This window comes from Anolis carolinensis, chromosome 6, assembly GCF_035594765.1.
Source record: "Anolis carolinensis isolate JA03-04 chromosome 6, rAnoCar3.1.pri, whole genome shotgun sequence".
NCBI lineage: Eukaryota > Metazoa > Chordata > Lepidosauria > Squamata > Dactyloidae > Anolis > Anolis carolinensis.
The window spans coordinates 24,472,401-24,496,908 of NC_085846.1; the positions used below are offsets into that span (position 1 = coordinate 24,472,401).

Sequence of the window (24,508 nt, forward strand, 5' to 3'; positions counted from 1 at the left end):
TTATTTTAGTGCCCCAAATAATTCCTAAACTGTTACCAGTTTTTAAAAACTGTACCTTTTTCTGCAGCTAAGATTAAAATGATATCATTGTTTTCACCTGGAAAGATCAAATTTGTGAAAAATTATATTCCTAGATAGAAGTGCCGGATAACCTATTGTGCTTTCTAGGATGTTGTCTAACTATGATCTATATTCAGTGACCTGCCTGATTAAAGAAACACATTGAATATTGTCATGAATAGCAGTAAGAATCATATCTGAGTATTAAAGAGGCCAGTGGTGTAACTCTTCAAAAGCCAATGTTTTGTGCAGAAAACCATGTATTTTGTAAACACACTGTGTCCTGCACAAAACATTGATTTTGCGCAAAAAGTTGTTTTGCAAATATTGTGCAACCCCCCCCCCCCCATTCTGAAATGCAGTGGGAGGAAAAAAACCTTTCTGAAATAACTTTTTCTTGCATGCCACAACAAAATAAGTGAAGATGCATATCACTATATAGTCTCATATAATCCTGACATGTTGGGCTTCTGTATTGGTTTTCCTTTTAGATTTGTTTTCTTTTTATCTTGTGTTTGAAGCAAAATGCAGTCACAGGCTTATGGCATGTTGCCAAATTTCTCCACTTCCCTTTAGCAATTTTGTAGAGGTGTTTACAGGGTGCTTAGCATTTGTTGTCATTCTTCCCAAGAAATTATTTTATGCTGTCCTTGGTTTGTGTGTTGCTGAGGGGAGTTGCTCATAGTGAGAATTTTTCTTCTGCTAGTAAAACCTGTGGCTAAGCTATGCCTCCCCACAGAACAAAAGAAACAACATGTTTCTTCATCTTGTGCTGAAACTGAAATATTACTGTTTTCTCAACATGACAATATAATATATTGCTGCTATGACAAATGAAACCATCAAGAAAACCCTGCATCATCAAGTGTTGAATTCATCCAGCCGTACCCCTCCTCTGTGAAACTCCATTTCGCCCTCCTACCTGTTTTCACATTTAATTCTTGACATATCATATTCAAAACACTTTCTCTTTTCTTTCCTTCCTTCTTTTTATGCTGCAAGAGACTTACATGGATATTTCTTTGAAAATTCCCAATGGAAGATAACTTTTTAACAGGGTTAACCTCTTCTCACCACAGAAGCGCTCTCTCTCTCTCTCTCTCTGATTTGGAACCTTGATTTTCTGGCTTGTTTGTTTACTATGGTTTACTGTACAAACCCCGAATTCCTATTTAGCCGACCCACCATATCCACAGATTCTGTATCCATAAAGTCAACCAGCCACGGCTTGAGAATATCCCCACCTCAATTCCCAAAAGCAAACTTTGTTTTTTCCCATCTAATATAAGGGACACAATTTTTGTATATTGATGCATATAATGGGACTTGAGTAGCCACGGACTTTCGGGTATCTATTAAGATTGTGCAATTTGGCAGGAGGGCGATCTGTTTTTGGTATCTGAATTTTTGGGGTACCCAGATCCATTTTTGGGAGCCCCCCCCCCAAAAAATAGGCTAATGGGAGAATCTGTTTTCGGCTAGGCAGCTGAAAGATCTGGGAAGATCCTGACTCATTGGCAGGAATGGGGAATTTACGAGGCTCCCCCTTCCATTCCTGGGATCCTTTCATTTCTTGTTTTCAAGGAACTCTGGGTTTGAACAATGGGGTTAAGGAAGCACCCCTCCTAGGGCTCTTTCTTATCTTCCTTTCAAGGGAGTCCGGGTTTGAAGAATGGGGTTAAGGAAGCATCCTTCCTGGGACCCTTTTCTTTCTTTCTTTCTTTCTTTCTTTCTTTCTTTCTTTCTTTCTTTCTTTCTTTCTTTCTTTCTTTCTTTCTTTCTCTGTCTGTCTGTCTGTCTGTCTGTCTGTCTGTCTGTCTGTCTGTCTGTCTGTCTGTCTTGGGAGTCTGGGTTTGAGCAACCGGGTTAAGGAAGCAGTGCGTAAACCATGTCACAGCGTTCTTCTGTTCTGATTGGTCCAATAGGTAGAGTTCACAGGGAAACCCATTGGGGAGCAGCACGCGGCAGCCTCTCCATACAGCGGTGTGCCAAATAGGGGAGGAGGAGCCATGATCTGCTGCCACGTGGTGCTTTTACGGACAAAACAAAAAACGGCTGAGCCCTTACTGTTATGGCCATCTCGCTAAGCTGAACAAGCTGAATTGGCCAAAGGGAACTGACCACTCCAAATCCGTGCACAAACCTAGTATCTATGGCAATCCTGGATCCAAATCCTAGCTGATATTGAAGGCCCACTGTGCACAGAATGAACTGCAGGTTTATATTTGTTTTGCAGATTGTGACCATAATTTTAAATGCCTTTCTTATGCAAAAAAGAAAAAAAAAGAAAAGAAAAAGAGATTGAGAGAGAGAGAGAGAGAGAAGGGGACTCATAGAGGTCTCTAGAATGGCAAAGGATATTCTAATTAGACAAAATCATAGTAAAGTTTCAGTTTGGAATCCGACTGTTGGCATGGTCATGGCCTTTGGTTTTAGCCCAAAATGAAAACATGTGCTTTAGGAAAGAAAACCTCTCCCTCCCTGCCCACTTCTCCTTCTCTATGAGATAGTATGTCAGCCAATTAGCTTTGGATTCTTTCAGCCTTCTAGGAAGTCATAGAAGAATGTTTGCAGTTAACTGATAAACACCATAGTAGCAAAATAGTATCCTATTGGCAACCCCCCCTCCCGCCGCCCCCTGAACCAGTGCTTCCAAACAGAATTAGAGCGATATTTCAAGAGGAAAATCCCACAATCCTCCCCAATGATTACAATATAACTATTAAGGCTTTGTCATAATCCCCCAGTACCACTTTCCTGAAAACATTTCATCCAGATGAAAACAATAAGACACATTTTATAGCAATATTTTTATTTGCGCAGGAGAAGGGGGTGATCATTGCCTTTGCTTAATGTTTGAAGTGACCAAGATGACCTTCCTAGGTGTTGCCATGTTTCTTAAGCCCTTTAAAATAAACCCCACACACATTCAGTGTCCCACCGTTTTGATCCAGCATGAACTGTCCCAATTAATCATCTGCCATCTTATTTCAAATGCTTTTAAAATACCCGTTTCCTCTCTCTTCTTCCCACTTTCCTTTGTCCCCAGCATATCTCCATCTTGACCACACTCTGATGTTGCTTGGCCATGCATGGCCCAGTTTACATCTGTGCAATATTGGAAGGTATGTCCCCACAATAATGTGTCTTGCTTTCCAGATTTTATGACATAGGAGCAATTTGGCTCTATTTCCATAGTCTCTGCACACTGTCAACATTTACCTGCTCCTTGTTTTTCTGTCTAAGCTCCTGACTACCCAATTAAACCTCTCTCAATGAATCTGCCGATTACCTTGGACGCCCAGCCAATAATCCTAATGTCCCTGCTTAAGCCACTTAACTGCACAGTTAGGAGGAAAGTTAATAGCACAGGGGGAAAGTTACGGATGTACAATTTTGCCCTATTTTGGAGTGATGCATTTCAACTTTTATAGTAGCTCCCAGGTGGCCACCTTACTTGAAAGGGAATGAGCCTTAACTGGTAACTCTGAAGGCTTACGGTCATAATCAGAAAACCAAAGAATATCTTGGGTGTCCTTCAGGAGTTGGGATTGCAAGAAGTTTGATTGCTTTCTGTTGCCATTTTGAAAGAGACTACAGTGGAAAGTGGAAGCAGGTTAAGGCCACTATCCCAGAAAGGGGAGCCACTTTTCATACTTTTCGGGCCCGGGCTGTGGCGCAGGCTGGAGAGCAAGCCAGCTGAAACCAGCTGCAATGAATCACTCTGACCAGGAGGTCATGAGTTTGAGGCCCGCTCGGAGCCTATGTTTGTCTTGTCTTTGATCTATGTTAAAAGGCATTGAATGTTTGCCTATATGTGTAATGTGATCCACCCTGAGTCCCCTTCGGGGTGAGAAGGGCGGAATATAAATGCTATAAATATAATATATATAAATATAATATACTTCTTCTGATAGGAGCTATTCCTCCACATACACCCAGTGAGTCCATGTACTTTCATTATCCTGTGCCATCCATCTCAAAATGGCAACAATTTGCCATTTTGAGAATGACCGAAAAGGAAAATAGATGCATTTGGGGTTATTTAGGATTTTATTAAGGATGATGAGGTATTAATGTATATTTCACGCTTTTGCTCTGTGTATGTGTGTTTTGGTTAAAAGTTTGTCCAAAAATTGTGCTGATTTTTGTAAAAAAAGAAAGAAAAGAAAAAGCTTTGCAGGGAGACTTGAGAGAGGTTTCAAAGACCACAAAATTGGGGGATTGAGGCATGTGGCTTATAAGACCTACTGTGCCTACATCTGCCTTAGATCAAAGTCTTCAACTTATTGGAGAAACCCAGAAATTGGTTATTTATGCAATTCTAGCCCTAAAAACTAAAAAGAAAGAAAGATGGGTGACATTGAAATCAGACATTAGAAATGTTTTGTCTGAGACACCTCAGTTACTAAAAACTTCTGGGAATTAGTTGTTTTTGTATCGAACAGCTAAAACATATTAAGGTCATCTCCTAATGGATGGCAGCTTTCCAGCAAAGAACAAACAAAATCAATCCATAGCATGGATTGTGGAGCAGTGGGAGTTGCATTACCTCTTTCCACACTCGTTGAATGCAGCTTGCAGGGGGATTTCCTAAAGCAGTCAGCGGACTGCGGGTATCTAGAACAGTAGAAGGTATGTACTCTGGAGAAGTAGGTGGTAAGCCTGGAACAATTTAGGACAGCTTGATTTGTTTAGGTTGCTTTCTTCATATTTCAAGACAACTTTGGTTTTTAAAAACTGTTAAATAGCAGTTATGTCAGCATGTTGAGTAGTAATCATTGTATGTTTTAATTAATTCATCCTTTTATAATGAGGAGGGTTTGCTGGTTTGGATCATTTTTAGTCATTTCAGTTTTTAAATAAGAATAAAAGTAATGCATGACTGATGTGCTGTTGGCAGTTAAAGACATTTGGTACTTTTCTGTGAAATGCTTACAATTTAAATGGCCCAAATTCATTTTAAATTTATGTTGAACTCTAATGTTTTCTAACTTTGAGTGCATGACCTCTAAGGCGGGGGGGGGGGGGGAGTCCACAAAAATGAATTCTGAGGGAAATAGTTTAGGTTAATGACCTTGGTTCTCCTTGGCCTTGAACTTTCTGGCTGCTTCATGATGTAACTAGAACCTCCCAAATTCAAGTCATATCTTGATTCTAAATCTGAGCTCTATCCCCTTTTCTTAGTACCGTAGCAATCCTGACAGTGGCTCAACTTTCCATCATTCATGTTAGAATAGTTCTGATGGATACATGAAATTGTGCCACCTGCAATACCAAGGTGTCTTGCAGAGAGAGAAAGGGGGAGACGGCTGGGCAGAGGAATTTTGATGCCATAAATTGAACGAATGCTTTAATATCCCACTTTTGGTCATTTTGGAGGACTGGAATTCACTGCCAACTATGAAGTGATCAAATTCAAATGTTCAGCCCTCCATTTTCTCAACTGTGGCTATTTTATGATCAGTGAAGAGCAGAAGAATGGAACAACGAAGACCATTCAGTAGAAATAGTGGAGTTTAGTGGTGCTGTGGTTGCTTGGTCCTGGGCATCATTATTATCCAGGAATTTGAAATGTAGTTATCAATAAACTGGTATTCCTCCAGATGCTTTGGGTGACAACTACCAGAAGACCCAAACATGCTCTTTGGGTCCTCAAACCTTTTAAGCAGAGGGCCGGTTCATGGTCCCTCAGACTGTTGGGGGCTGGACTATAGTTTAAAAAAACATCAACGAATGTCTGTGTACACTGCACATATCTTAATTGGAGTGCAAATAAAAAAAACAATGAAAAGTACAATATTTAAAATGAAGAAACTATAAATATACCAATATTTCAGTGGGAAGTGTGAGCCTGCTTTTGGCTGATGAGATAGTGAAGTTAATTAGGATTGTTGTTGTTGTGCAGCTTCATGTTGTAAATGTCCTTAGTGGGCCAGATCTGGCCTGCAGGCCTTAGTTTGGTAGTTCGGGCCCTGCCTATCTCCGCAATCGCATCTCCCCCATGAACGGGTGTGGAACCTTAGATCTACTGGGGAGGCTATACTCTCACTCTCACCACAGTCCCAAGTGTGGTTGTTGGGGACGAGGGAACGGGGCTTCTTGGTGGTGCCCCCCCACCTTTGGAACGCCCTCCCCAGAGAGATAAGATGAGCCCTGTCTCTATCCTCCTTCCGTGGGAGCCTAAAAACCTGGTGGTTCCAGCAGGCCTTTGAAAATGATTCGCCCCAGAGCCTACCCTGGCCACCAGTTAGGACCCTGCCTTGCACTTTATCCACTCCCCGGCCCTACAATACCTTGTGGTACTGGCCTAATCTTCTTATAGCTGCTCAGCTGGACTTGGAATTGAGTAGCCCAGGCCCTATCCTGGCCATCATTTTGCACTTTTCCCCACTAGCCCTGGCCCAGCCTCTCATAGCTGCCTAGGCTCACCCTGTAATTCTGACCACTGGTAGTTGAATTTCACCCAATGGAGTTGTACTGGAACTGGCTTCTAATTTTAAATGTGTATGATTGTTTTAATAGTAATATGTTCATGTTTTTTAATTTTTAATTTTGGATATGCTGTATGTTTCTGTGTTGGTAATTGAATGTTTTACCTGTGCTGGAAACTGGGGAGATAGAGCGGTATACAAATAAATTTTTGTTATTATTATTTATTGGGGATGCCTGGTCCAAATCATCAAGATGATACCAGGTTGCCCAAATATAGAGGCGTGACAACCATGTAATGGCAATTTCCACACAATAGGACCTGTGTCTTGCATGTTGGTCGCTTCTTTTTGGCTACATATCCACAGTCCTCCTGTTGTCATGAGCTCATCTGGAAAAGCCCTTTAAACAGCACTGTGAAAGAGCACTGTCTGTCAGTTATTGTTGAAAGCGGCTGAGATAGATGGGTTATTGATCTGATACATTCTAAATGAGGTCAGCTCTTTCTGTCTTTAAGGATGAATTCACACACACACCCCTGCAGAATTTTCCCACATTCTAGCTTGTTTCCTTGCTAGAAACCTGGATTTTCTGCTTAGTGAAGACAAATATGATATGATAATATTGCAGTGGGAAGTGCTTCGGTCCAGCCAACCTTGCTTTCATCCCAAATATGCCATTTCATTCATAATTTTGCATTTTGTTTTGACAATCAGTCAATTTTCTGTGCTCCTAGAGCTGGCATGGGCAAACTTTGGACCTCCAGGTGTTTTGGACTTCAACTCCCACAATTCCTAACAGCTGGTAGGTTGTTAGGAATTGTGGGAGTTACAGTCCAAAACACCTGGAGGGCCAAAGTTTTCCCATGCCTGTCATAAAGTATGTGTGTCTGCTTTCTTAGTCCTCTACCACATTTTCCACCTTTGAAAATGAAAATAACTATGATATAAATATCATTATGTTCCTAGAAATGGCAGCTGTAGTACACGATGCAGAACTTAGCAGAGGAGTACAAACTGAATGATGGATCCTTGGTAGGTTTATTATATGAAGCAAGAAATTTACAACTCACAGTATGTGATGACTCATGGGCCTTGTAGTCCTGCTTATGACACTGTAATACCTGATGATGAAGAAAACTTGGGTTTTTTACCTTCCCAGTCTGAACTGGAATCTTCTCAGCCAGATCTTTCCCAGGCAGATCTGGGAACCTTGCACCTGCAAGAAAGTTGTGACCCAGAAGTATGTCAAACAAATCCGGAGCCCACTTCTCCTGTGTTCTCCCGCCATGAGTTTTGTAAACAACAGAGAGGTTTGGAAGCTGCTTCGCGCAGGAGTGCGAGGATAGCAGCCAAGAATTCAGCCAATTAAGTCTCCTTTTTCGTGAGAATCCTTAAGGAGTCAAACATCTGGTCTCAAAGATTAGCTTTCGTTTCTGGTTCCCAGAGAACTGCTTCGGCGGGAAAGTTAGACTCTATATAGGTGATTTACCCGCGAAGTAACTTCGCGGAGTCAATTCGTCAACCTCCGGAGCGAGTTGTGTCTGGACAGCGCGCTCCGTTTCAAGCCTCGCTCCTGCTCAAGCCTTGCCCTGCTTTCCAGCCTTCGCTCCTGTTTTGCCTTTGTTTACCTACGGACCTTGCTTGTTTCCCAGGACTAAACATTGCCTTGTATCACGGATTTTACCAAGTTTTTCCACGGACCTTGTTCTTGTTCCTTGTTACCTTGTTCCACGTTTTAAGCCTTGTTTCTAGTATCAAGTTATTTCCTAGTCTTGCTCAAGTTTATGGACTAAAGGACCTTGTCATCTCCCCTCACTTTGCCTGGCAAAGTGAGTGTTTCGGTTATTGGATTACAACTTTGGACCTTAATATTTCATATTGGACATCGCTTTTTTGGGCTAATTGAGACCTTTCCTGAAAGGTCTGCTTTTGGACAATTTCATATACTTGTTTTTATTAACTTTATATATTCCTTCAATAAAGATATTAGTTAGATTCTGGCCTCTGTGTTTGGTTATTGGTGCCTTTGCAGCCTGGGTCCTGACAGTTTGACTCCGCCACCCATAAGCACCAATTAACCAAGGCCAGAATGTCGACCGGAGCCGCGCCGGCTGGGCAGCCGCTCAGCTACACCATCAGCAAAGATGAAGTGGATCGCATCCGTGACAGACTCAACGCGCAGGATGGAGAAATAAAAGGATTGAGGGAGCGCGGAGTCCGCCTCCCGGCCATGGCGTTGCCAACTAAGTTTTCTGGAGAAGCTTCCAAGGTCCAAGTTTTCCGCCGCCAGTGCCAGGCTTACCTAGAGGCCCGTGCCGCCGAGTTTCCCCAAGAAGACATCAAGGTGGCGTGGGTTTACAGCCTTCTAGACGGACCAGCGGCCAGCTGGGCGACGGCCCTATTCGATCAAGCCTCTTCCCACCTAAGAACAGCGCAACGCTTCTTGGATCACCTTAAGGAGACCTGGGGAATCGAGGACAATTTGGAGGCAGCCGGCCATAAACTCCGGCGCCTCTTTCAAGGAGACAGACCCATGTCTCAGTACATAGCTGAGTTCCGAGTGCTGGCCCACAGCACCGGCTGGAACGATGTAGCCCTCAGGGGGCAATTTCGGGAGGGTCTCAACATTGAAATGCTGGAAGAAATCTCCAAGGTGGACCCTCCCCAGTCCCTCGAAGCACTCATTGACCAATGTTTACGGGCTGAAGTCTTGATTGCCAACAGGAAACAATGGGTTCGTGGTCAGAGCGGTAGAACTGGGGCAAAACCCCCCGCTCCCGCCAACGTCCAGCCGCGTCCAGTGTGGAGACCCCCACCACCAACCCCATACCCCAGAGGGAGCGAGGAGGTGCCGATGCAGTTGGGCAACGTGCGACCCAGGTTAGATGCCGCCGAGAAGGCCCGTCGCCAACGCTTAAATCTCTGCTGGTATTGCGGAAATGGGGGCCACTTCGCCAGAGAGTGTCCAGCCAAAGGGAAGCCCGCCGCCCGTCTTGCGGCGGCGTCCTCCACGGAGACGAAGGCGTCTGAGCCGGCTGGCACACAGCCGGCGGGGGAAGCCAACGACCGGGCGTAGAGAGGCTCGCCAACCCGGTCAGAAAACCCATTCAAGAGCCGCCAACCGGGGTCCTGTTCCTTCTAGTGGTCACCTTATGGTCAGCAAAAAGGGGACCCGTCATGATCCACGCCATGATAGACTCCGGAGCCACCAACAACTTCATTGACAGAGAGTATGCCGACTCTCTGGGATTACAATATCATGACTTCAAGAATGCCCGTGTGGTGCAAGCCATAGACGGCCGCCCCCTCAAGACGGGGCCCGTAAGCCAGTGGTCAGAACCCACCAGGATGTGGATAAGGGAACATATGGAAGAGATTTCTTTCTTTGTTACCGAGGTTCCCCATTTCCCTGTGATTTTGGGAATCCCGTGGCTGACTCTCCACGACCCAAACATCTCCTGGTCCAACAGAGAACTGCAGTTTGCTTCAAAGTACTGCCAAAACCATTGCCTCGTAGCCAAGGTCTGCCATGCCACAGAGACCGAGCCCATCATCACCCTGCCCAAGAAGTACTCCGAGTATTGGGATGTATTCAATGAAAAAGAAGCCGAGAAATTACCCCCACATAGACCTTATGACTGTGCCATTGACTTGGTGGAGGGGGCCCCGATCCCGCGAGGGCACCTATACTCCCTGACTGAACCGGAGCAAGAAGCTCTCAGGGAATTCATAGAGACAAACCTTCGCAAGGGATTCATCAGACCCTCTCAATCCCCAGCCGCCTCCCCAGTGATGTTTGTGAAGAAGAAGTCAGGGGAATTACGCTTGGTGGTGGACTACAGAGCATTGAACAATATCACCAAGCGGAACAGTTATCCCCTGCCCTTAATCTCGGATCTACTGGACCGACTTCGAGGAGCCAAGGTCTACACCAAGCTGGATCTTCGAGGGGCTTATAATCTAGTTCGCATCAGAGAAGGGGACGAGTGGAAGACTGCCTTTCAGACTAAATTCGGATTATTCGAGTCCCGAGTTATGAATTATGGATTATGCGGAGCCCCCGCAACGTTCCAGCATTTTGTCAATGATATTTTTCAGGACTATCTAGATCGGTTCTTGATAATCTACCTGGACGATTTTTTGGTGTTTTCTAGATCACAATCAGAACATGAGAACCACGTCAAAATGGTGTTACAACGTTTGCGAGATCATGGACTTTATGCCAAGTTGGAAAAATGCGCTTTCGATCTACAAGAGGTAGATTTCCTTGGTTACCGTATCTCGCCTCTAGGGCTATCCATGGATCCAGCCAAGGTTTCAGCAGTATTGGAATGGCGGGCGCCAACTAACAAGAAAGAGGTGCAGCGTTTCTTGGGGTTCGCGAACTATTACCGCAAGTTCATTCCAGATTTTGCCCGCTGGTCTGACCCAATCACTAGCTGCATCCGTGGAAAACAGCCCTTCCGCTGGACTGATCAAGCAGAGAAAGGGTTTCAGCAACTAAAGAAATTATTCACGTCCCAGCCAATTCTACAGCACCCAGATCCTGGAACCCCTTTTGTTGTGCAAGCGGACGCCTCGGATGTGGCAATTGGGGCTGTACTCTTACAACCGGTGGGAGACCACCTTCATCCCTGTGCCTTTTACTCCCGTCAACTAACCACACCAGAGAGAAATTACACCATTTGGGAAAAGGAACTACTGGCCATAAAGGCAGCCTTTGAAACTTGGAGACATTGGCTAGAAGGGGCCAAATTTCCCATTGAAGTCCACACTGATCATCGAAATCTAGAACATCTAAGAACTGCCCGCAAACTAAATCAGAGGCAGCAACGTTGGGCTTTATTCTTTGAACGTTTCAACTTCCAGATCCATTATGTGACCCCAGCCCAAACCAAGCAAGCAGACGCCCTGTCACGTAAACCGGAATACGCTGCAGGACGCAAGGAGACCTTTGAATCCCAACTACTACAACCCGAGAACTTTGCCACGCTCACAGTAGGGAACACCAAATCCACTCCCATTGGTTCAACTTCCTCTACTCCAGGACCCATCTGTGCTCAAGAAATCAGGGCTAGTCAGCAAGCAGATACCTGGGCGCAGGACCAACTTCGTCAAGGTCTGCATTTTCCCTTTTCGCTTAAAGATGGACTGCTTTGCTATAGAAATCATGTTTATATCCCACCCGGACCGGGCAGGGAAAAAGCGCTTCGTCTGTGTCATGACTGCAAACCAGCAGGGCATTTCGGACTATTTAAAACCATGCATCTGATCCTAAGGGATTTTTGGTGGCCCAAGATCCGCAAGGATGTGGAAAAATATGTCAACACCTGCCCAGTATGCCAGCGCTCCAAGTTAAGAAGGGAGAAACCCTCAGGGCTTCTACATCCCCTTCCTACCCCATCTCGCCCATGGGAAATAATCTCTGCGGATTTCATCACTGACCTACCACCTTCCTGTGGATTCACCACGATCCTAGTGGTGGTGGACCTTTTCACCAAGTTAGCCCATTTCATACCCTGTGAAGGTCTCCCCACGGCCAAAGAGACTGCAGATCTATTCCTTCAACATGTTTTCAGACTACATGGATTGCCCAAGAGTTTAGTCACAGACCGTGGATCTCAATTCACCTCTCGTTTTTGGAAGGCACTACAAAAACTATTGGGCATAGACTCTCGCTTATCTTCAGCTCATCATCCTCAAACAGATGGGCAAACGGAGCGCACCAATGCCACCTTGGAGCAGTATCTTCGCTGTTATGTAAACTATCAACAGGACAATTGGGCTTCTCTGTTACCACTGTCAGAGTTTGCTTATAACAATGGAGTTCAAGCTTCTACGAAAGAAACGCCGTTCTTTGCAAACTACGGCTTCCACCCACGTTTCTTTCCCCCTGTCATTGAAACTTCAGAAGTTCCCGCAGCAGAGGATTGGCTGCAGGAACTCACAGCGGTACAACAACTTTTGCTCCAGCAACTGGACCAAGCCAAGGAGGACTATAAACGCCACGCTGACAAACATCGCCAGCCGGGCCCCGAAATCAAGGTAGGAGATCGGGTTTTCCTGTCCACTCGCTTTCTGCCTTCCCACCGCCCTTGCCGGAAGTTAGATGCCCGTTTCATTGGCCCTTATCCAGTGGTGGCGCAATTAAACCCCGTGACTTTCAAACTCCAACTTCCGCGTTCAATGCGCATCCACCCAGTGTTTCACCGTTCCCTGCTCCTTCCGGCGGATGGTGTGCGTCCTGATACAGATCAACCGGCTCCCCCTCCTGTTTTGATGAATGGGGAGGAGGAGTTCGAGGTTGAGGACATTTTAGATTCTCGCTTTCACCGCCGCCGCCTGCAATATCTCATTGACTGGGTGGGTTTTGGCCCTGAGGAGCGCTCTTGGGAAGACGCCTCCACAGTTCACGCTCCTGATCTAACCCGTCGCTTTCATCAGACCTATCCCACCAAACCGCGGCCTCGCGCTTCGGGGAGAGAGTCCCAGTTTGGGAGGGGCCCTGAGGAGGGGGATAGTGTGATGACTCATGGGCCTTGTAGTCCTGCTTATGACACTGTAATACCTGATGATGAAGAAAACTTGGGTTTTTTACCTTCCCAGTCTGAACTGGAATCTTCTCAGCCAGATCTTTCCCAGGCAGATCTGGGAACCTTGCACCTGCAAGAAAGTTGTGACCCAGAAGTATGTCAAACAAATCCGGAGCCCACTTCTCCTGTGTTCTCCCGCCATGAGTTTTGTAAACAACAGAGAGGTTTGGAAGCTGCTTCGCGCAGGAGTGCGAGGATAGCAGCCAAGAATTCAGCCAATTAAGTCTCCTTTTTCGTGAGAATCCTTAAGGAGTCAAACATCTGGTCTCAAAGATTAGCTTTCGTTTCTGGTTCCCAGAGAACTGCTTCGGCGGGAAAGTTAGACTCTATATAGGTGATTTACCCGCGAAGTAACTTCGCGGAGTCAATTCGTCAACCTCCGGAGCGAGTTGTGTCTGGACAGCGCGCTCCGTTTCAAGCCTCGCTCCTGCTCAAGCCTTGCCCTGCTTTCCAGCCTTCGCTCCTGTTTTGCCTTTGTTTACCTACGGACCTTGCTTGTTTCCCAGGACTAAACATTGCCTTGTATCACGGATTTTACCAAGTTTTTCCACGGACCTTGTTCTTGTTCCTTGTTACCTTGTTCCACGTTTTAAGCCTTGTTTCTAGTATCAAGTTATTTCCTAGTCTTGCTCAAGTTTATGGACTAAAGGACCTTGTCATCTCCCCTCACTTTGCCTGGCAAAGTGAGTGTTTCGGTTATTGGATTACAACTTTGGACCTTAATATTTCATATTGGACATCGCTTTTTTGGGCTAATTGAGACCTTTCCTGAAAGGTCTGCTTTTGGACAATTTCATATACTTGTTTTTATTAACTTTATATATTCCTTCAATAAAGATATTAGTTAGATTCTGGCCTCTGTGTTTGGTTATTGGTGCCTTTGCAGCCTGGGTCCTGACACAGTAGATGCATAGACAACATGGGTTTCAGATTCAATGTGATTATGATTTAGTAGCTTTTATCCATGAATGTGATATCTACAGACCCCTCGAGATATCTGTGAGAGATCTTGGAAATATCCTCCATGGATACAGGGATTGTACAGTCAGCACTCCTCATTCTCTGGAGTTAGAATTACAGGATCCTCACAAAAGTGGAGAAACTGTGAATTAAATACTAATTTATTTCACTTGATTGAACATCAACACAACTTTTGCCAACATTAACCTTAGAGTCACATCGGAGGACCTAGAAATTCCTAGAGATAACATTTTAATCAAATACGCAAACATCAAACCTGCAAATGTGGATGGCTGACTGTACTGTATATTCCTTGTCCATAACACTTGTTCCTGACACTGGCCTGTTAATGTAGCAATCCAGCAAGTAGCTGAATACTAGTCCTGTTTTCTAGCAGGCCAAGGAGAAGCTGAAACCTTTCTCCTCTAAAACAGAAGGCTTCTTGTCCTATCTTAACCACAATGATACTTTAATGAGGCCTATAAAACATTGCAACAAATGCTCTTTCAATGTGGAGCTTTTTAAATCGTAAATTCGAAAGATATCCAAGGTAAAGCCTTTGAACTTGGCAATCTTGCTTGTACCCAGGCTGAAATCTATCCTCCCTTCCCCAGACTGTAATAAGAAACAACAAAGGGAAGGTATCTAATAAGCAAATATTTTACTTCTCTGGACGTTTGAACTGTATTTTGGCAAGGAATCTATTCTGAAAGGCAGTGCACTCCTGCATCTGCCAGGTTTCACCTATAACACAGCAGGAATCAATCTGGCATTTGTTTCATTTGGCTCCATGCCTGATTTGTCAGTTTTTGCTCTTGTGTAATATTACTACACTTAACAGAACCCTCCAGCTAGCAGTCCTCATGATGCTGATCTGCCTGGAAGTTGGATCTGACTTTAATGGTAGTAGAGCTTTCTCCACTACACCTGGATTTTAGGAGACTAGAATGGAGCTGCACTCGCCAATAGAATTATTATTATTATTATTATTATTATTATTATTATTATTATTATTATTATTGACACAACGACGTTGTATGACACAGCAAACAAGATAGATATGCTGGGTTTCGTTTCACAAAATCACAAGTCGAACACTTCCCAAGTGTCTAGGACTCTGTGATGTATTTTCGGATGATGCGTGCAGATCCCAGCAGGGTGGCTTTTTGCAGTTGGCAGATCGTGATTTTGTCAATGTCTATTGTTTCCAAATGCCGGCTGAGATCTTTCGGCACTGCACCCAGTGTGCCCATCACCACCGGGACCACCTGCACTGGTTTCTGCCAGAGTCTTTGCAGTTCAATCTTGAGGTCCTGATAGCGGCTGAGTTTTTCCTGTTGTTTTTCGTCAATGCGACTGTCACCTGGGATGGCAACATCAATGATCCAAACCTTGTTCTTTTCCACAACTGTGATGTCTGGTGTATTGTGTTCCAGAACTTTGTCAGTCTGGATTCGGAAGTCCCACAGTATCTTTGCGTGCTCATTTTCCAATACTTTTGCAGGTTTGTGATCCCACCAGTTCTTTGCTGCTGGCAGGTGGTACTTGAGGCATAAGTTCCAATGAATCATTTGGGCCACATAGTTGTGCCTCTGTTTGTAGTCTGTCTGTGCAATTTTCTTACAGCAGCTGAGGATATGATCAATGGTTTCATCTGTTTCCTTGCACAGTCTGCATTTTGGCTCATCAGCTGATTTTTCGATCTTGGCCTTAATTGCATTTGTTCTGATGGCTTGCTCCTGGGCTGCAAGGATCAGGCCTTCTGTCTCCTTCTTCAGGGTCCCATTTGTGAGCCAGAGCCAGGTCTTCTACTTATCAGCTTTTCCTTCAATTTTGTCAAGGAACTTTCCATGCAAAGTTTTGTTGTGCCAGTTGTCAGCTCTAGTTTGTAGTGTGGTTTTCTTGTACTGGTTTTTTGTCTGCTGTGCTTTGAGGAATTTCTGATTTTTGACTTCAATCAAAGCAGGTTCTTCACTTTGCTTTACATATTCTGCCAGGGCATGTTCTTCTTCTTTGACTGCTTGTTTTACTTGTAGGAGTCCTCTGCCCCCTGATCTTCTAGGCCAGGGGTCCCCAAACTAAGGCCCGGGGGCCGGATGCGGCCCATCAAAGCCATTTATCCAGCCCCCATGGCACAAGGGCAGAAGGGGGTTAGACTAAATGACCCAAGGGGTCTCTTCTTCTCTTACAACCATTATTATTATTATTATTATTATTATTATTATTATTATTATTATTATTATTATTATTACTATATTTTATGACACAGCAAACAAGATTTATATGCTGGATTTCATATCACAAAATCACATTATTATTATTATTATTAACATTGAGGCTGGGTGGCCATCTGTCAAGGGTGCTTTGCTAGTGCTTTTGATGCACAAAGGCAGAAGGGGATTGGACTTAATGGCCCAACCCTCTTTCTTATTATTATTATTATTATTATTATTATTATTATTATTATTAACATTGAGGCTGGGTGGCCATCTGTCAGGGGTACTTTGCTTGTGCTTTCGGAGCACAAAGGCAGAAGGGGATTGGACTCAATGGCCCAAAGGGTCGCTTCCAACCCTCTTTGTTGTTGTTGTTGTTGTTGTTGTTGTTGTTGTTGTTGTTGTTTTATTGTATGACACAGCAAACAAGATAGATATGCTGGATTTATTATTATTATTATTATTATTATTATTATTATTATTATTATTATTATTGCTCGGTGGCCAACTATAGTCCAGCCCTCCAACGGTCCGAAGGATCATGAACCGGCCCCCTGTTTAAAAAGTTTGGGGACCTCTGTTCTAGGCAGATATAGCCGGTCAACATCACTGCGAGGGTGCAGTGAATGATGAATGGTCATGAGTTTTCTTGTTTTTCTGTCCAAATTGTCCAGTTCCATCTGTGTCCAGTTTATGATGCCAGCAGTATATCTTATGACAGGTATGGCCCAGGTGTTTATGGCCTTGATGGTGTTGCCTCCATTGAGCTTGCTTTTGAGAATTTTTCTGACCCTTTGTGTGTATTCTTTGCTGACCACAGTTTTCACATGTTCATGCTTGATGTTGTCCAGCTGTAATATGCCCAGATATTTATAGGGCTCTGGCTGGTGACACTTTATTGTTTGGCCATTGGGCATATTTATGCCCTCACTTTTAATGATTTTTCCCTTCTTCAATGCCACTGTCGAACATTTGTCCAAACCAAACTCCATGTTGATATCAGTGCTAAAAATTCGGACAGTGTTGGTCAGAGACTGAATTTCAGTTTCTGTTTTCCCATATAGCTTCAGGTCATCCATGTACATCAAATGTGAAATTTTGTGAGAATTCTTAGATGTTTGGTAGCCGAGATTTGTTTTTTGTAAGATTGTTGACAGAGGGATCATGGCAATAATGAAAAGCAGAGGGGACAATGAGTCTCCCTGGAAAATTCCTCTTCTGATGTTGACAAGTCCATAGCTTTCATTTCCAACAAACAGTTCAGTTTTCCAGTGCTCCATCATGTTTTCAATGAAGGTGCCAACGTTTTTACAAATCCCGATGTCGTCCAGGCACTTGATGATCCAGCTGTGTGGGAGTGAGTCAAAGGCCTTTTTGTAGTCAATCCACATCATGTGAAGATTAGCTTTTCGGCTCTTACAGTTCTCCAGGATCATTTTGTCAATCAATAACTGGTCTTTTGTGCCCCTGCTTTTCCGTTTGTTGCCTTTCTGTTCATCTGGCAAGATGTTTTTTTCTTCAAGATAGTCTTGAATTCTGTCAGCTATGATGCCAGTCAGTAGTTTAAACATAGTGGGCAGACACGTTATTGGCCTGTAGTTTCCTGGTGCTGCTCCTTTTGTTGGATCCTTTTGTATCAGGTATGTTCTTCCAGTTGTTAGCCATTCACTGATACTTCCTTTCTGCAGCATCTCATTGAATTGTTGGGCCATTTTTCCATGTAAACTAATCAGATGTTTGAGCCAAAATCCATGAAGTTGATCACTACCAGGCGATGTCCAGTTCTTGACTTTTTGCACTCGTTTCAGTTGTTATTTCCATCAGTTCCATTTTGTTCTGTGAGAATTTTCCTTCAAACTCCTTTATCCACCCAGCGTTTTTGTTGTAGTTTTTATTGTTTTCCCAAAGTTCTTTCCAGAACTTCGTTGTTGCAGTTTTCTCTGGTTTTATGGTTACTGTGTCTGTTGTTTGGTTCAGACTCTGGTAGAACCGTCTTTGGTCTGATTGAAACAGTTGATTTTGTCTGTACTGGATGATTCTGGCTTCATACCTTTCAATTTTTCTGGCTGTTGCTGTAATTTGTTCTTTCACGATCTCCAAAGCTTCTTCAATTTTTCTGGTGTTCAGCCAGTACTTTCGGATCAGGTATTGCTTGATTTTGTCATTCTTCAGTTTCTTCTCTTTCATATTTTTCAGGTTACTTGCATCTGATCTAAGCTTTTTGATTTTCAACTCCAGCCTGACCTTCCACTTTGGTTTTCCAGTCGATTTTCTTTGGGGCTGCCTTGGTTGTAGGAGCCCAAGCTCTTCTGTTACTATCACTGCTGCACTGTAGGCATACTGGTTTGTTTGTTCAATTGATGTTATTTGGACAGTGGAGAGTGCTGCATTCACATCTTTCATGAGAGGCGCCAGTTGTCTCTTGGGCACTGTTTTTAGAGTTGGGAGCTGCTTTCTTATTGCATTTGCTGCAGCATGAGCCACGATCTTATCCTTGAGCTCTTGTTGTCTTGCTGTCAAGGTTCCTGGTGGTTCAACGGGTGTTTCAAGTGCTGGTTCTTCAAATTCTTGCAAAAGCTCCACTCTTTCTTCTGGTTCAATCTGTTCCACCATTCCAAGTGTTGCTGGAGTCTCTGCTGCTGTCTGTGCTGTGGTCTGATGGTGATTTACTTTGCAAATTTTCTGGATTTCTTCAAGTTCAACTTCACTGAACACTTTGTTTCTGATTATGAATCTTCGTTGGCCAGCCAGTCGGGGTTCTGTTATCTGTGAGTCAGGGTACTCTTGTTTCCACAGTTGATGCATCCTTTTTTGGTAGCCACGCCTTTGAGGTTCAGATTTGTAGTAGCATTTCATAATTGTGCGGTTTTCTGGCATTGTGTATTTCTGCCGCTTCTGTGACTGTTCATTTGGGTTTTGATGATTCCGTAGCCCACTTGTCGATGGATGTCCAGAATCAGCAGCATCCACTGCGGACCTTTTTATCCTGGGCGACGACCGAGCCAGTATAGACTTCGTTTGGGTTTTATTCTCCATAATGCTAATGGGTTAGGTGCTCTTAGTTCTGCTCCTCAGCTGAGGCCTCTCTGGCTTGGTTGGACCTGCCGGTAGTTACACTACCGCCAGCACAGCCCTCAGTCATCATTGGAGCAGGTAAGCCCCCCCACCACGTCAAGGTGGCACCTGCGGAGGGGTAATAATAATAATAATAATAATAATAATAATAATAATAATAATAATAATAATAATAATATTATTACTATTCTATCATGTCAGAAACAAACATGCTGCAGGTCGCTTCTGGTGAGAGAGAATGGCTGTCTGTCTACAGAGACATTGCCCAGGGGACACTTGGTTACCATCCTGCTGGGAGGCTTCTCTACATACCCTGTTTCCACGAAAATAAGACATCACCTGAAAATAAGACCTAGTAGAGGTTTCGCTGAATTGCTAAATATAAGGCCTCCCCCAAAAGTAAGACCTAGCAAAGTTTTTGTTTGGGACCATGCCCGCCAAACATTCCATAGATTGTTGTACATGGAAAGAATGATAGTAACAAGAAATTCTTGATAGAATTCAGTTTGGTTATGCTGGTTTGTGATGACAACTACTGTACAGTATATAATAAATGTTCATTTTTTGTTTGACAATAAATGTGAATTCTTCTTTGTGGAAAAATAAGTCATGCCCTGAAAATAAGACCTAGTGCATCTTTGGGAGCAAAAATTAATATGACACTGTCTTATTTTCGGGGAAACAGGGTATTAAGATCCTCTATATACTCATGTATAAGTCTGGAAATCTTAGTCAAATTATCAATCCAAAAAGCCTAGGCTGACTTACCCCTGGCACAATGTGAGTACTATACCTTAACTCTTATAAAAAAGGAACCATCCTCTTCTCTGAGTAAAGTAATAAAAGGCAAAAGTTGAGTCCTTTATAAGAGAAACTAAAAGAAACACCAACTCCCAGTATTCTCTCTGATGTGATGCCACTTCTGATCTTTTTAATGCCTGGATTGGGAAGTGGCAACAGCCTGGAATGGCTGCCCTCCTGAGATGCCCTTCATGTTTTCCCCTTTCTGCAGAATGACTCTCAACTATCAAAATCTGCCATCGACATATACATGAGGGTGACTTATACATGAGTATATATGGTAATTTGAAGCTGCTTCCTCACGTTGCTAGCTCTTTTTCTTGTGACTGCCAACTTTTCAGCTGCTTTTAAAATGCCCTGGTTCATCTTTCCTCCTTCCTCGACTTTTTCTTGTTGCCCTTATCTTACCTCAATTGCTGCAAACTAAGTGCAAAGTAGAAAAGTAGCTTGCGGGGTTGTTGTACGTTTTCCGGGCTGTATGGCCATGTTCCAGAAGTATTCTCTCCTGACGTTTCGCCCACATCTATGGCAGGCATCCTTAGAAGTTGTGAGATTACCTCAACAATCTCTGAGGATGCCTGCCATAGATGTGGGTGAAACGTCAGGAGAGAATACTTCTGGAACATGGCCATTCAGCCCGGAAAACATACAACAACCCTGTGATCCTGGCCATGAAAGCCTTCGACAACATAAAGTAACTTGCATTTGGAACACTCAGCAAGGACGAGAGGAGAAGGCAGGGCAGAATCTTGCTTTTCCAAGTAAACTCAGGCCAAAACAAATTTCTAAAGCCACTTTTATCTACTATTCTTTATTAACATCTTTTGCCATCTTGAGCATACTCTGATATCACTTGGCTATGTATTTGCCAGCTTTTTTTCTGTGACATACTGGAGTATTTGGGTATCTGTCCTGGGAGGAATGGTCTTCTAAAGGACTTAAGCCAGTGGTTCTCAACCTGCGGATCCCCAGGTGTTTTGGCCTATAGCTCCCAGAAATCCCAGCCAGTTTACTAGCTGTTAGGATTTCTGGGAGCTGAAGGCCAAAACATCTGGGGATCCACAGGTTGAGAACCACTGACTTAAGCCATGGTGGATATCATGACTCCCTCCATATGTTGTTGCATTGCAACTCTTAGCCACTGTAAGCAACAGTGACGAATTGCTGACCACCACAATCTGGGGGAGATGAATGATTTCCACCCGTGATTTAAGCTTATAGTTCTGAATGGTGTTGCTATCTCTTTAAATCAGCTTTTCATCCATCCTGGTTTAGTGTAACCTTGGATGCAAATCTCTTCCTCCCGTTGCCACAGAAACGAGGATGTAATAGAGCAAGCACCAGAGAAAGGGAGGAGTGGGAATCAATCAGCATTTTAGTGAGATTAGAACATGCATGCTTTCCTGTGCAGAAATCCTGCATCAGGTAGAACTAAGAGGCAAGGAAGAGAGAGAAAAATCTTCCTGTGTCCTCCATGAATATATACCGAAACCCAAATTACCTCTCCTTAAAGTCTCCAGAAGTAACAATTCAACCCCATATCTGCAGACGTTATGTTCCCAGATTTCACAAGTGAAGCATCTTTGGCCCAAGAGCACCATAGAGTCATGCTAGAGGACCCAGAAAATATCTGTAGGGCAGACATCCTTCATTGGATATGGATAAATGAAACTTCAGGTACCAGTTGTACAGATATAGGGGTCATACTGGAACTAGGTCACAGATTCCTTATGTGCTGTTTGGGATGAAAAATCCAATCTTTCCATCCCTGCCTCCTTTCCCAGCTCAGGAGTGAACCTACAGGAGGTAAGAAAAACAGAATATAAATAAAGGGAAATAACTCTTCTTGGCAGCAGCTGGAGGCAGCAGTTAATGGTTATAATCATCCTGTTAAGCCCGAACTACAACAGACCCATTCAGTGAATTGTTAAATGGAAAGTAAGTAAAGGTAAAGGTAAAGATTTTCCCCTGACATGAAGTCTAGTTGTGTCCGACTCTGGGAGTTGGTGCTCATCTGCATTTCTAAGCTGAAGAGCCGGCGTTGTCCATAGATGCCTCCTAGGTCATGTGACCGGCATGATTGCATGGAGCGCCGTTACCTTCCCACCAGAGCAGTACCTATTGATCTACTCACAGTTGCATGTTGCGAAACACTATGTTGGCAGAAGGTGGGGCTAACAGCGGGAGCTCACCCTTGTTCCCCGGATTCAAATCACTAACCTTTCGTTCAGCAAGTTCAGCAGCTCAGTGGTTTAACTCGCTGCACCAGTGGGGGCTCCAAATGGAAAGTAAATACAAATGAAAATCCCACTGAGTCAGTGGGCCTACTTTAGATAGGACTATCAACAGAATTTAATTCAATATCTTTAAATGTCAAGGTAAATCCAACGACTTAGAATGACAGTGCTATATAGGATGAGGAGAGAGCTATGTACTTCGCCTTGATCTCATTGAAGGAATATCTAATGTAAATGTAGCAAATACTGAAATAAGCAGAATCCTGTCTTCCAGGTACATGGGTAAAAATACTTAGGATTATACTAACCTTGATTTTCATGCAAAGCAGTTTTTAAATCTAAATTTTAAAAGCTGTTCAACTCTACTGTCTTAATCCTTGGGGGTGGGGTGAGTGCTATATAGCAGCAAACCATGCTTATGGTATGTGCACAGAGAATTAAATTGTGGTAGTTAGTCCATACGAATTAATCTGCTGGTTTCATTTGTTGTCACTGCAGAGTTCAGTCCACATCTGTTGAGCAGCACTGTAGAAAATTCAGAATCCCAGAGTCCCTGGCACGTTGTACACTACTATTCTCTGATTTTCTCCCTCTTTCTCAGAGAAAGTGGGAGAGATACAGCATCTTTTGTTCCTTGTTGGCTGGGTTTTGGGGAGGAGTTGATCTCATTTAAGATGGAAAGAAAGAGATGTGAAAGAGTACACGTGTCACTCAAAAAGGAGCAGAGATGGGGCTGTGGTACCCAGAGATGGTTGCCCTGGCAGCGGAAGGAGGAGGCGTCTCCCTTGGCATCTTTTCAAAAGACAGCCATGAATGACAGCCCAGTGAATGGCAACCCTTCCTTGGACGAGACATTACTCATTTTCTCCCTGGAATCGGACCATCAGAAACAGAAGGAGAGTAGGAAATGGACAGAACTTGTGTTACAAGTAGCAACGATAGCTGTGTAATGTTACTTTTAGGAGTGTTGGGGCAATAATAACATTGTTTTCACCAAATAGTGAAATAACTGATGATGCTGTTACTTTGTGAAATAAATAATGAAGGAAGCTACTCTATACAGAGGGAATCCTTCAATTAATTTTGCCTTGTATTGTCAACTTTAACTGCAATTTCAGGTTGGAATCTTTTCTAGCCCTAGCTACTATTTTCTGTTGGTTTCCCATCACGTCCAAATATAATATAATAAATAATATTTATTATTTGCTGGAGCCCCCAGTGGCACAGTGTGTTAAAGCACTGAGCTGCTGAACTTACCTAATAAATAATAAAACTTTATTTGTACCCCACCACCATCTCCCATAGGGACTCAAGGCGCCTTACAAATTAGCACATGATGGTGCCATACAATACATAAAATACAGTACAACATTTAAAAATCGACAACACTTAAATTTACACAAATCCATTCATATAAAAATTAACAGGAACACAACTCAAATTAAATAAAATAATCAGTAAAATGTGGCAATAGACACTAATTAAAAAGGAACCATACAATCAATTTGACATCCCAGCTGTGTACCAATTAAAATTTGGACAAAATGCACCTGTGATGCTATTTTATCAAGAAATGTCTCAGAATGAGATTCTACAAAAATATCAAGAAACTAAATCGACATATCAAGGAACACAGACATTCCAGGACATATATTGGTGAAGAGAAGAGACTATTCTTTCCTGACAGAGAAGCTTAAGAAGAAAAACATTCCATGCAGATGGAAGAAATTGGAAGGACTATCTTTTCATTTCAGTAATAGCAGACTCCGGCTTATAACATTGTAACAATTGAAAGAATTCTACGATAATCTCAAACATGATTTGGAAGAAGAGGAATTGGAAGGAATGGGATAAATTGACCTGTTTTCTAGAAGATAAATCAACACTATGTTTTCAAAAGAACTGGAATCCCTGCGTGGAATAGATAAGTAGGACATTTAAAGATTGGCCTATAATGCTATTTAGTGAATAAAAACCATTGATACAAGAAAGAACAATGTTAAGACAAATGTTAAAGTACAAAATTATGTGTTATTTTTTTTATTTATCATGTCAGAAGCGAATTGAGAATGCTAAATTTTCTTTGACTGGAAGCTGCCCACTTGGAGTGCTTTTGGTGTAACTGTAAGAAG

General features: G+C 43.3%; 1 protein-coding gene across 6 annotated transcripts in view; it reads left to right on the plus strand.

Annotated features, from left to right (window-relative positions):
- Window positions 1-24,508, plus strand: part of mpp2 (MAGUK p55 scaffold protein 2) — a 72,765-nt gene that overhangs the window by 16,376 nt on the left and 31,881 nt on the right. The gene's annotated exons all lie outside the window — the stretch shown is intronic.